Source organism: Mixophyes fleayi, chromosome 10 (genome assembly GCF_038048845.1).
Source record: "Mixophyes fleayi isolate aMixFle1 chromosome 10, aMixFle1.hap1, whole genome shotgun sequence".
Classification (NCBI taxonomy): domain Eukaryota; kingdom Metazoa; phylum Chordata; class Amphibia; order Anura; family Limnodynastidae; genus Mixophyes; species Mixophyes fleayi.
In genome coordinates, this window is record NC_134411.1 from 28565956 (window position 1) to 28580941 (window position 14986).

The 14986-nt window shown below is 39.5% G+C and overlaps 1 long non-coding RNA gene across 2 annotated transcripts in view; it reads right to left on the minus strand.

The window, feature by feature from the left end:
* The window catches only part of LOC142103911 (uncharacterized), a 280023-nt gene that overhangs the window by 264701 nt on the left and 336 nt on the right, over positions 1-14986 (minus strand). For both annotated transcript variants that reach the window (XR_012679463.1, XR_012679462.1), the window contains exons 2-3: positions 13311-13364; positions 7379-7440 (exon numbers count right to left, since the gene is read on the minus strand). This is a non-coding gene — a long non-coding RNA (uncharacterized LOC142103911). The remainder of the gene's footprint in view (positions 1-7378; positions 7441-13310; positions 13365-14986) is intronic.

Consider the following 14986-nt stretch of genomic DNA (forward strand, 5'->3'; position numbering starts at 1 on the left):
AGCTCACACAAATATACACTAGATGTTTGCAGATTGGCATATGTAGAAATGCAAGTCCAACTCGTAAGCACAAAAAGCACTTTTTCTTACAGAGCATAAATATTTAGGTCTGCTTTCAGACCACGACGTATCTCCATGTTGCACCTCTGTACTTACAGAGGTGGAACGGTGGAGGTACTGTGCAGGCGTAAGAATAGTACAGTAAGGGCCTGTTAACGCTCCTCACTCACTATGCTGAGGGAGAAGTAGCCACAGATATAAATCTAGGAGGTGTTCAGATCATGGGACATCTCCAGTATATATTTATATTAGAGATGAGCGAATCAGATTCAGAGAAATCCAACAGATACGAATTTTGGGGTGCCGAATCGAACGGAGTCCTGACGAAGTCACCCAGACGAAATGCGTTGAGGGGATAGACGAGGATCATTGTGTGTGAGGTTGCTCTTTGCTGGATAATCCACAGAGACGTCAGGAGCAAACCTGCAAGTGACTAAAATATGCTGATATTTTTATCTACTACTGGCACGTGCAATATTTGTGTATTTTAACAAAATTATATTTTGGATAACGCACCATGGAAGCGTCCCCTGTTCGTTTGATTTTCTAGAATCCAGTTGTAACCAAGGAGATCAGGACAATTAAGGGGAGGACGCGTGGACTAAAGTCTGCTTGGTTTGATCAATTCCATGAGAAAGAAGGAAGGAAAAGCCACGGACACTGTGAAATACTTTCTCGTTTATATTATTTGCACTTAGTATCAGGTGCTATATAAACTAATTATTATCAGCTTGCGCCCTCTGAATCCTGTGAACATTTCACACACACACATTATATATATATATATATATATATATATATATATATATATATCTACTATATAAATGCCTAGTGGCGTGTGTGAAAAAAAAAACAACAAGCTGCAGCGCCACCTGCTGGGCAGAGTTATACACTGACCTATATATTTCTTGAAGGAGAAGTGACAGTTGGGAGTGGTTGCTGGTTGCCGGGGGTGACAGTGGGGAGTTTTTAACACCTTAAGTAGCTTGATGAAGGATGTGGCGATAAAGATGAAGGATGAGGTGATGGAGAAAAATGATGAGGTGGTGACATGTGGACAAAACCACGTTAAAAAAGGGCGCTTACGTCGGGAAGTAACGCTCTTCCCCTGAGGAGGCCTGGGCCAGGCCCAAATGCATGACAAGAACCTTTTTAACACCTTAAGTAGCTTGATTTGACTAGAATGCATGAGTATCATGCACGGGTTAACATATATATATATATATATATATATATATATATATATATATATATATATATATATACACACACACACATATACACTCTATATGGACAAAAGTATTAGGATGCTTGACCATTACTCCACCAGGGACTGTAATGACATTGTATTGAATTACATACAATACATACACTTTAATATGGAGTTGGTCCCCCTTTTGTAGTGATAACAGCTTCCACTCTTCTTGGAAGGCTTTCCACAAGATGTTAAGAGTATTTCTGTGGGAATGTGTGTTCATTCATTCTGTAGAGCATTTATGAGGTCAGGCACTGATGTTGGAAGAGAAGGCCTGGCTCGCAATCTCCGTTCCAGTTCATCCTAAAAGTGGTTGATGGGGTTGAGGTCAGGACTCTGTGTGGACCAGTCAAGTTCTTCCACACCAAACTCATCAAACCATGTCTTTGTAGTCATTGCTTTGTGCAATGCGGCACAGTCATGTTGGAATAGAAAAGGACCTTCCCCAAACTGTTGTCACAAAATTTGGAAGCACAGCATTGTCCAAAATGACTTGGTATGCTGAAGCATTAAGGTTGCACTTCACTGGATATAAGGAGCCTTGACCAAATCCTGAAAAACAGTCCCATACTATTATCTCTCCTCCACCAAACTTCACAATTGGCATAATGCAGTCAGGCAGGTAACCCTCTCCCGGCACTCTCCAAACCCAGACTCACCCATCTGACTGCCAAACAGAGAAGCGTGATTCATCACTCCACAGAACAAGTTTCCACTGCTCCACAGTCCAGTGTTGGTGTGCTTTACACCACTTCATCCGACGCTTGGCATTGGTCTTGGTGATGTGAGGCTTGCATGCAGCAGCCATAGAAACCCATTCCATTAAGCTCCCGCCGCACAGTTTTTGTGCTTACATTAATGCCATTGGAAGTACAAAACTCTTCAGCTATGGAATTAGCGGACCAACTTTATTCGCACTATGCACCTTAGCAATCATTGACCCGCTCTGTGGTTTTACGTGGTCTCCTGCTTCGTGGCTAGGTTGTTGTTGTTCCTAAACGCTTCTACTTTGTAATAATATCACTTACAGTTAACCGTGGAATATCAGAACGACCAATTTTGTATCACAAATGTTTGCAAATGGAGAATACATGGCTAGGTGCTTGATTTTATACACCTCTGGCAACAGATTTTTTATATATATATATATATATATATATATATATATATATATTCACACACAAATTTTTCAATCAGAAAGCAATTGTGTGTGAGGGGCAGTATCACATCTTTACTAGTAAGCGGCCAAAAGACAGGGTGCTGTGAATGATCTGGCACTGTGTGTTAGCTCTACTATGCTGAAGGGATAAGGAGGAGGATGATGATGGTGAGGATGATGATGATAATGATAATGATGTTTCTGCGGGTAATACACCTACCCAGTGTGATCTTTTGTTTAACCAGTACCGCTTGTACACATATTCATAGATTTAATGAACATGAAATTTTAATGAAACTACTAAAACAGAAAACAAAAAAAATTATGTATGGTACTACATAGACATATATAGTAGACAACATAGGCAAGACTTTTTAAATTCCCTAACATAAACACACACACAGAGGGAGAGACTAAGGTCAATTTAATAGCAGACAATTAAACTACTAGTATGTGTTTTATAGTGTAGGAGGAAACCAGAGCACCCAAAGGAAATCCACGCAAACACGGGGACAACATATAAACTCTGCACCGATAAGGCCATGGTCAGGAATTGACCATGATGATGCACTTATCATGGGCATGAGGTGGTACCACTGGTGACTGACTTACTTGGACACATAAATCATTCTACTCATTATCCTGTTCAAGTACAACACACTGTAACATATTCTGATCCACAATTATTCATCTCATTCTGTTGCACATCAGCAAGTTCCAAAGCATCATCCTCAATTTTTATGTCTAAATCATCGTCATTACTACTCGTTCTCACATTTCCAAAGATATGCAGTTTACTGCTAGATATTACATCAACAATTGAAAAGTCGACAGTTTCATAGGTCTACAAGTCAAATGTAGACAGTATTATATGGTTAGGGTTAAGGATAGGGATAGGGTTAGGGATATTATTAGAAACAAATGATGATGAAAACAGTACTTCTAGTGATGTTGATTATTGTGAAGTTTCCCAGATGTGAGCCGTGATATTCACCAAAATTGGAAAAACGTGTGTTATGTTCTAAGATTCCGTTGGTTCTTCGGTACTTGAGAAGGTAAAGCATCTAATGTTATTGTTCAAAAATCAATCAAGTATGGAGTGTCTTTTTAAGCCTCAGGTTCCTGATTTATGAAAAATGTTATACTATATTTCCACCATAAATTATTGATGTGCAGACCAAGACGTCTCTTTACAAATAGTATTAAAGTTTTCCTAAATCATTACCTTTAGTAGTAGCGCCCTTCTTGACTCTCCAATATCCTGATTCCGATAAGACCTTTCCTTGGAGTTGAATTCATCCCATAGGATATCATATCAAATTATGTGGAACCACTGCTAACACCATTATAATCTTTTACCGAGGAATATTTGTTGACGTAAATTGAGGCATAATTATCATCAAGGAATGTTCAATGGAGGAAACTCTTATATTTGTAATTCACAGCATGCCCTGGCAGCCATGGGTATGCTGGCGCTTGTAGTGCTGCAAGCACCTACATGGCCAAAAACTTAATGCCGACCTGTGCATGCTGGGACTAGTAGTGCACCACAGACAAAATGGGTATTTAATTCTATTTTGGAACAAATTAACCCACGCCTATCGTCCAGGGGTGTAAGAATAGTTCAAGTGTTATTCAGCACAGGGATGGATAAACCAAGGGGGCCCTGCATTTTATTTTGACAGGCCTAGTGCCAAACCAGCCTCGGGTTGGTTTGGCACTATGCTAAGTGCTGGTACTGAGGACCTCGCACTTTTTGTACCTCAATTTTGCCAGTACAACCCAAGGCTGGCAGCAGTAAGGTTTACTAGGTTTTTGAGGCTTTTTAATTATTTAACAGTCTTAGTCGCCATAAAATGACAATTTTTCAGGGTAGAGCAAGGAGAACAGATTACAACAAAACTACCTTAATAAATGTGGAATTATAAAGTCAAATCCATATTTTAATGGGACAATTATCAGTTATATATATTTTGAAATAAAAAAATGAACATCCTTAAAAAAGTCAATACTATAGTACAATGGCAGAACATATGAAATACGTTCTCTAATAAAGCACTAGAAGGGTTAAAGATTTGGTAAAAAATAGACATAGAGATGTAAATAGCCATGAATACCTTGCAGCATCAGCTCAGGCTGCCTTCAAAAGCTATTTTTTCCTATTGTTTTACATGTGTGGGCAGCATTCTTTCCAACAAACAATAAGAAGCTTAGTGCACACAAATTAGGAAGGTTAAAGGTTTTATCTACTTATTACACAGATAATTAGCTCCTATTCACCTAAGGTGCATGGAATTAGATATAGACATTTTCACAGAATAGAATAAACATTAAACTAAGATCATATTGCATATAAACACAGAGTATTACTCCAAAAGCATGAACATTAAATGGATTGTACACCTTTGTAGAACTGCTATTTTCATACACCTTCCACTTTGTACTGTTTCAGGGAGGGTCCAACCATGACTGACTCCCACCATTACCAGATTACAGGAGTTCACAGCTAGTGTCCATAGAATGTTGTTAGTGAGACCTAGCTGGGAGGTCCAACTCCAGCTCAGTATGTAAATAGTGAGAGCGGCTCCTGAATGTGCAGAAGTGGCTGAACCAGCCAACCGTATTTATTACACACACCCATTCCAGCTGCCCCAGGGTAGTATCAACTATAGATCCGCAAGGGCTGCTTTGGAGTGACACTAAACCCTAAATGCAAGATGCCTTATTTAAAAGTTATTAAAAACTTTCACAAGTATATGTGTAGAGGTTCCCATGGTACCTTTGGATGTAGGAAAGCCCCAGATATATCTCTTTTTGTGCTTATGTAACAGTGAGTTAATCCTCTGCTCTACCAGGTGAAATTGGAGGTGTTGCCTATTATAGCTAATAGAACCAATCAGGTTCTAGCTATAATTTACTTGTACATTCTACAAAATGACAGCTAGAATCTGATTGGTTGCTATAGGCAACATATCCATTATTTCAAACCCACAGCTTGATAAATTTACACCCAGGTGTGTGTTACTGGTCTCTGCTACGGCTCCTCCAATGGCCACATGCAATGTGAAATATTACAAGGAATCTGCTGTTATATGTTCATATGCGCTAAAACAATTTTTTTGTTAGCGTCGTTTGCAAAAAAGTATCACGGAAAAAATGGGTGAGCAAGTCACCTGGAGGCTGGAGTTGCAATGTGAAAGATAAACACATGGACTATCGTTGTTCAAATAAATACACCTCTACATCACTTTCATATGGACTTGACCTGGCAGGTTTATATTAATCACAAGCCGACTCAGAAATATCACTATTACATAGCAGGCCTTGTACTTGGCCCAAAGAATGTTACTCTGTAATGGGCCAAATGTAACTGGAATATGATTTTAATTACAATTAATAGAGAAGTTACGCTTAGCAATCGCTGTCCTGAAATCTGCGAGGAGCTCTGTCTGTCTCCTCCTTGGGTCATTCCACCTCCGCTGGTAATGTAACGGGCTGCGGGACCATGAAAACTGTCCATTGCTGTGGTGAGCACCCGCAGCTCATCACGGGCGAACGTTGTCAAACACATGTTTACAAGTGAATGAGGCTTTTCAGCATTCTTATCACTGATTAGTTCTCAGTGTACATATGGGTGTATACACGTCAGTCGTGGATCCCTTCAATACCATATCTAAATTGGCTGACTTTCATCTGTCAATTATTCACAATAATATACCCTATCTATCGAGGCAATTAGGGGCGTGACAACGCCTAGCCATTCATATACATGCAATCTCAGGAGAATGCACCTGTACACCCTATATAACAGCTGTAGAGACAATCATTTAGCATGTCATTTGTGATTTGTAAGCACTTCACAGTACAGTTGGATTATTTGACCAGAGCTATTGCTTGTCAATTCTTCGTGAGTGCCAGGCTCTATATGAGCCACTTTACAGGGCATTTAAGTATTGTTAATGACTATCTTCTTTTTCCTCTTACTTTTGCCCAACATCCCTCTTTAGCCCAAACCACCTGTTTTACCCAGATTACCTCTTTGCCCCCAAACGCCTCTTGGCACAACCCACCTCTGCTGACCCCGCACCCTCTGCTCCACTCTCTGCAGTCCCACTGCCCTGTGCTTCTTCACCACTGTTTCCATCACAGGCAACCATATGCCAGGTCAGGCCAAGAACTCAATTAAATGATGGACCAAGAGACAAGCGGCCTTGAAGAAAATTACCATTTTTTTTTTAATTTACATTTTTGCACGTGTGGTTTGTGATTTCATTAATACACATTTTTTGAAGAAAAAAACGTTTTCCTTGTGTTTTTGACTATTTACATTAAGCATTGAATTTGAAACAAAGTAAAAAAGTACTTACATGAAAAGTAAGAGGAAATCAACAACTCTTTGTAGGCTATATAATGTTACGAATCAGGAGGGCTCAGGTCAACGTCATCCACCTCCTGACCAGAAACCTCGGCCTCTTCCAGCCATGGAACCTCACTCCCGATAGCGATGTTATAGAATACCACACACAGAGCAATTATATTGCATAATGTACTCAGCGCATACATTTAATAAACATGAAATTTTAATGAAATTACAAAAACAAAACAAAATATGTATGGTACTGCATAGGTATATATAGTAGACTACATAGTCAAGACTTGTAAAAACTTTAAACAAAACATAAAGTGCAATGAAAATGTATGCAAGCATGTAAGGAATTAAACAACAGTCATATAACTTATTAAAACAGAAGCATTGGTAATGTGGGACATTAAAACATTGTACAGGTCCCACATTTATATATATATATGAACCAAATGTAAAAAAAAATAAAAACAATTTAACATTCACATTTTTATGCAGTGCTTCTAACATCAACAATACCAAAACAACAACAACAACATACCTTTTTCTGAAGGTAAGTCTGCAGGACGTTTTTAAAATTCACACAATCTTTTTCTGGTCTCTCTGTAAAGAAATTCAAAATAAATGACAACATAATAATCTCTCTCCATGGGTTTTATAGAGTGGTGTATAATGAGATGTGTGTATGCAGGTGTATGCAGGAGAATAGTTAAAACCAGATGACTGCTCTGTAGTCAAAACCTAACAATTACAGTTAGCATGTGAGTAAACTCTGCAATGTACAGAGGACACAAGGATGGTATCTGAATTCTACTATGGTCACCAGAACAATTGTAATCATTGCATTGGGATCACCAGAAAAGGCTATGCATTGCACTGTGGTCACCAGAATAAGATATACATTGCATTGTGGTCACTAGAACAGCATATGCATTGTACTATGGTCACCAGAACAGGATATGCATTGCACTGTGGTCACCAGAACAGGCTCAGTATCATACTGTGTTTACCAGAACAGGATATGCATTGCACTGTGGTCACCAGAACAGGCTCAGTATCATACTGTGTTTACCAGAACAGGATATGCATTGCACTGTGGTCACCAGAACAGGCTCAGTATTGTACTGTGGTCACCAGAACAGGCTCTGTATCATACTGTGTTTACCAGAACAGGATATGCATTGCACTGTGGTCACCAGAACAGGCTCAGTATTGTACTGTGGTCACCAGAACAGGATATGCATTGCACTGTGGTCACCAGAACAGGCTCAGTATTGTACTGTGGTCACCAGAACAGGCTCTGTATCATACTGTGTTTACCAGAACAGGATATGCATTGCACTGTGGTCACCAGAACAGGCTCAGTATTGTACTGTGGTCACCAGAACAGGATATGCATTGCACTGTGGTCACCAGAACAGGCTCAGTATTGTACTGTGGTCACCAGAACAGGCTCAGTATTGTACTGTCGTCACCAGAAGAGGCTCAGTATTGTACTGTGGTCACCAGAAGAGGCTCAGTATTGTACTGTGGTCACCAGAAGAGGCTCAGTATTGTACTGTGTTTACCAGAACAGGATATGCATTGCACTGTGTTCACCAGAACAAGCTCAGTATTGTACTGTGGTCACTAGAACTGGATATGCAATGTACTGTGGTCACTAGTGGCCTCCCCTCCCTTACCCCCTCCAACCCATTTCCCTTTCACAGTTTGAAGTATTATTGATTGTCATGCCTTATTTATGCACCCTTCCCTTTTTGTGTCTGTCCTCAATGAAACTTTTTGCTTGTAACTTCCCCACCCTACTCCTCTCACCTACCGTCCCCTCATATCCACTGTTTTTTATTGCAATGTGATATTGTTTAAGTTTGAATGGTTAGTGAAGTACTTGATGTATAGTGTAGGTTGTTATATCTTGTACTTTATGACTTGTATCGTACTAAAATGTATACATGATTATGTTTTACGGTGTACTGTGTACACTTGAATGTAACGTATCGTATGTGTTTTTTGTACTTTTTGCACAATAAAGCTACCTTTTCAATAAAAAAATCTGGTGAGTTTAACTGTTCCTTTTTTCGTGATGTATTTAGGACACAATTTCTGTGAACATGGGGAAAAGTGTCCTGGCTCTGTGCTAAGCAGTGAGCACAATGCAAAACAAGTATAGCTGGCACACAGCTATTCCGAGCTAGCGGATAACCACAAGGGTAGCACACAGAACAAGAAAGGGAAGAAGGTTTGGTTAAGATAAATTGTGAAGGACTGTCATGGTTGTCAGAAGCTGTCTTAAGATGTCTACAATAACTAATTCATCTTTCATGTCTCTACCTTCCATCTCTCTTCATTCCAACATGAAACACTACTGGTAGCTGCACATAAATCCCAGTTGCCAATTAATTTTTTATAATAATAAAACCTTGAAGAAACCAGACACATTCTCCACCAACAGCTACAATGGTTATTCTACAGCCTTAGTAGAAAGAGGGCAACTGGGCTTCTTTGAGCTCCTTCTATAGTGCGGATGGTGGGACCCACTGGCTGATCCATTGTAGTGAAGAGGGAGACAATGTGGCTGAAGCAGAGAGAAAATGTGGCTGAATTCAGGTACCTTGAGCAGGAAAGTAGATGTGTGAATATATAAACAACTATCAGGTGTGTACTTTGTGTCCTTCCAACAGTGGAGGGGTTGGTGGAAGCCTGTGCAGAGTGCAGCCTGAGCATAGGCTACAGAGAAGAAGATGTGTATGTGATTGTGTACTGGCCTCTGCATTGTACAGCTGGCACTTGGATGTGCTTTGCATTGTATTGTGGTTACTTGGATTCTTTCTGTATTGTATGGCAAACACTAGAGTGCTCTTTGTATTCTATATAAGTCCCTAAAGTGCTCTCTGTATTGTATACTAGGATGCTCTCTAAGTTCTATTTGGGGCACTAAAATGCTCTCTGTATTGTATATCGGTCACTAGTACTGGTCAAATTATTATACATAATAGTATAATTTCTGCTTTGTCTTATTTGCAATACATCCCTGTTACTTCTCATTGAGGATTCAGGGCCAGATTAATCTTTTGGTGTCAGTCCCTTTGTGTGCCATATCTTGCCTGAAATTGCTGTGCGAGTGCTCAGAAAAGGACTTTACACTGATGCACGCAATTCATGTCTGAGCGCAAATGACATTTACTACTGCCTACGAATTGAAATGAACATAGGCAATATACAGTATTGTCGAGCAGAGGGTGTGTCAATGCGGATGTGGCCAACCCAAGCTCTGGGTATCTTGTATGTATGTTTTTTTTTTAGCCGTATCATTTACACCAGCTACAGGACAGGTGTAAGCGCCAACTGCTACTGATGACTGTCACGGCATCCTCTTTGTTTTAAAGACTACATGTATGCACACCACTAGATAGCACAGAACATGTGTATGCAAGGAAGAGAAACTATAAAACCGGATTGTATGTACAGTACACATTAACAACAACCTGATCTGTATTTATTGTAAAAAAAAAAGTTGTTTTTTTAAAACACATATTTTTATTACTTATTATAGTACTAGGAGTTGGTAATTTCTGATATATATATATATATATATATATATATATATATATATATATATCTATAATATAAATGCTTAGTGGAGTGTGTTAGTCTGTCTGCGTGTGTGTGGAAAAAATAAAACCAAGCTGCAGCGCCACCTGCTGGGCGGAGTTATACACTGACCTACTAAATTCTTAGGGGCATATTCAATTAGCTTTTGGATTCGCGGTAACGCGCGTTGCCGCGAAAAGTGCGCGTTCTTACGGGTATTACGGTACCGCATTAATGCGGATTTTCATTCGCAACCCTGTGGGCTGCGAACGAAAATCCACGTTATTGCGGTACCGTGTATTACGTTTCGCGGCTGTTCCGGCGCGTTACCGCGAATCCAAAAGCTAATTGAATATGCCCCCTAGTGTGTGTGGAAAAAAAAATTCAGAAAGGGCCGAAATTTGGTATACTAAGATGTTTTTAATTTGTTTATTTAATTTGTTAATTGTTAAAAGTGTTTATAAAGATTTAAAAAGTATATATATATATTTCTTGAAGGAGAAGTGACAGTTGGGAGTGGTTGGTGGTTGCCGGGGGCGACAGTGGGGAGTGGTTGGTGGTTGCCTGATTGGTGATTTGACTAGAATGCATGAGTATCATGCACGGGTTAACTTATATATATATATATATATATATATATATATATATATATATATATATTTGCATGTGTCCTGATGGGACTTGATATTGCAGAAGATATGCTTGTGCGTATCCTGCAGTCTGTACTGTCTGTTAACAGAAGACAAGTACTGTTTAGGCAGAGTGTACCCAGATTCAAATGGAAATGTATCTTGAGATCTACTTGGATTTGAATATGGGCGCATGCACACTCAAGTTCTCTGCTTGTTTTAAAAATGCAACTTGCGTGCATGTAGCGTTCGTAGATGAATCAGTCAAACAGTGTACAGTCTCCTGTCTATCTTGGCATAATTTACTACTCGCTAATTTGATTGATACCATTTTTATATGAAGTCTCCGGTCTATATTGAGTGATACCATTTATATGCAGTCTCCTGTCTATAATTATTGATACCATTTATATGCAATTTTTGTTTTGTCATCATTCATGGTCAGCAAAATAAGATAACTTTTGCCTCTCATCTGTCCTTATTTGGTGAGGATAGTGCAGTTTCTGGGAGACTGTCCTGCTCAGCCAGGAACTTGAAGAAAAGCTGGGAGGTATTTGTCACTCTTCGCTTTCCTTAAATGCTGGGCAAACTAGTTAGAAGTGCGTGAATCATGTAAGGGAAGAAAAAATGGACTGACTCCTCCTATGCTTGATCCACTGTCTGTATTGTATTTTGTACGGCGCTGTGGATATCTTGTGGCGCCATTTAAATAAAGAATAATAATAATAAGGGAGATGGAGATGGTTTGAGGGAGGCACTGCACAAGTTACATGTTACATTGCAAGGGATGCAAATTAGTATTCTGTTTTGCACATAAGTTAAATACTGCCTGTATTTTCATGTAGCACACAAATATCAACTTTAAATTTCAGTGTACAAATAAGCTATCAAGTATTTGTGTGCTACATGAAAAAACAGTCAGTATTTAACTTATGTGAAAAACAGAACACTCAGTTGCACCCCTTGCAATGTAACATGGTTTTGTCCAGGAGACTGAAATAAGAATCCTCTTCATTTAAGATCCTTAATGAATCAGGCCCGTGTATCCCAGGGGCAATCTGGGGTGGCCAGTATATAACTGTCATTAAGTATACATTAAAAAGTGTAAAATTGATTGGAGAAAGAGCGAAATAATAAAAACAGTGAAAATAAAAGACAGATGTGCTGTGAATTTAAAAATGCAATAGAAATTGCATGGCCTCGCTGCTACCAAAAAATATATATTTCTGGTACGGTGATCCCCTTCTCTTTCTAAACAAAATATTAACATTAAGATATGACACATGAACCCCCTCTCAACCTCCACCCCCCACCAACAATACACTCTTTGCAAGTAGAATGTTGCTGACATGTATCTAATAATAACTGTTATTTTAGTTACTATTCAATTTTGCATTGGATTTATTAGTGATTAAAATAAGGAAAACATTTTTGTGTATCCAGTGAGCCCCTGGGGGTCTTGGGGTCTACACCAGTACAAAAAAAAAGGGAAAATAAATATATTGTGTTCCTTCTGATATAACTGCCGCATGTCTTACATAATGTACACATATTTGGTATTCTTATACTCAGGACAACAAATTATTACATTTTGGTGTTTTTGAATAGCTGTAAGTACATAAAAATAACTCTAGGAAGAATTCCACACATTTCTAATTGTGGTTAAATGTACTACGCATTTTGTACAGCGCTGCAGAAATGTTGGGACTTTATAAATCAATGACTCTTTCAGGACACCCTCTCTGTAAACAAACCTTTTGTTTTACAATGGAGACCCTAACCACCATAAAAGCATATTCAATACCAGCATAGTTGACAACTGTCCTAAATTTCCATGGACAGCCCCAGGTTTTAAAGATTTGTCCATGATTGTCATTAATAACACAGTACACCCACTCCTCTTATTATAAATTGGATGTAATTCTCATACTCTGGACTCTGTAAGTTAATAGTTATGGAAGATGACTTTTTAAACCAAAAATCTGGCGCAGCTAGATCACAGAAGTGAGCCAAATACTTTTTACTGATGTTATGCATATGAACTGATGGCTAGCCAATTTTCCTGACATATAATTATGTTATTTCAAAATGTGTCCAGAATTGGAAGCAGAAACACATTAACAACAATAGGGTTTGAAACCTACACAAAATAAAAATCATTGGTTTCTGTGTATTCCGCTATCTATCCTTATTTTATAGACAAGTGAAGACTGTACTAAATAAAAAAGGTAGAAAAGATCCTTGCTAACTCACCAACTGAACAAAGTACAAACGCGTCTGCTTGTCAAAGGGGACCAGAATGCCGCTCTGTAATAATTCAAACAATAAAGTTACAAAATAAAATGGGTATTCCACAGTAAAATACGTCACTTGTTTGGTCAGTTCCTTTTCTGAAAGTTTTACTTCTTACTGGAGACCTATCACAAAATTACACATAAACCAAGCAAATATACATAAATTTTAAAAACATTCGGAAAAGAAACAAAATTATTTCATGAGGTACTGCGTAATAAAATTACTTATACTATATAAGACTGCTGTTTACAACATTCCAATGTTAGCATTTGGTTTTTTTTTTTCTTCCTTATATTCCTGATAAATGCTTTTGTTTTTATGTTTTCAATTTACTGACTGTAGCAATTATAAAATGTTCATATGTCTTTGGAAGTTTTTAATGTTTTAATTATTGCATTATGATTTCAGTTCACTTTGGGCTTGTACACAGTTAATAAAAACAATGTTTGGCTAACCATATTGGACCTGCCCTTTGGGAGATCCAGAGATCTACAAATTCAGGGTGGGCAGGTTGGGGTGACATAATTTCCGTCATCACAGGCCACTGCTGCATCACATCTTGTTCACCGCTGTGTGATGGCTTGTATCGCTTCATTGTGCATTGTGTGGGCTATGAAGATGTGAATGAAGTGATCATCCCCACCCACAAGAAATGCAGACTCTAGGAATCCTAGAAATCCGGTAGCCGCCAGACATTGCGGCACATGTGGTTAAAGCATGGACAAAACCTTGCATTTGGTCCTCACTTTTAACACAGTTTTCAAAGGTTGTTCATTAATGTGTCTCAAAGCTTCCCTACAGCATAGTGTTAACACGCAAAAATTATGAACAGGTCTCTCATCTTGGGATTGGTCATCCTGTAGACACCTCCTTATGCGCCCTTTTAAAGTTGCTCAACAAAATGATTTGCCATTTCTGTAACCAGCAGAGCCTTGGGGAAATGGCTCTATGTAGCAGCCACCGGGATCAGGTTAGAGGCAGACGTTACCTCACAGTTGCCAACTTTCTATTGTTGTCCTCCGGGAGATACTGTAGGGGGTGTGTATGGTTGGGAGGGAGGCAGGGTGCAGGGCTGGGCGTTTTTTTGCAATTCAAAATGACGTGATTCATCGAAAATACCGTCATTTAGGCTCCCTACGGGGAGGTTGCGGGAGAATTGCCTGCTCTCCCGGGAGTCGGGTAGTCCCCCGGACATTCCGAGAGAGTGGGCAAGTATGGGCTACCTCAATATTTCCCTACGCGGTGAAGCATATCTCCTAACATTTGGGAATCTGGCATCGGGACAGGGGGCATGACCACACCATGGAGCGTGCCTAGAGCTTTTGAAGTGTCAGGCTGGACCCCGTTCTGTCCTCCCTTCCAAACTCCTCAAATGTGCGCGGCCCCCGTTCTCCGCTGCTCTGCCACCAGTGAATAAGACATAACTCTCAAATTTCCCACGCAACGCTGTCCCGATCAGTATGGAGGTCATACTTGCCAACCTTTGAATAGTGAATTTCATTAGATCCCGAGCAGGGGGGGTGGTTGGAGGGCAGGAGGGGGCGGGACGCGGTCAATCGCGTCATTTTGGCCCCATTCCCACGACAAAAACGCCATTTTGCCGCCATTCACCGCAAATTGCGTCATTTTGGCAA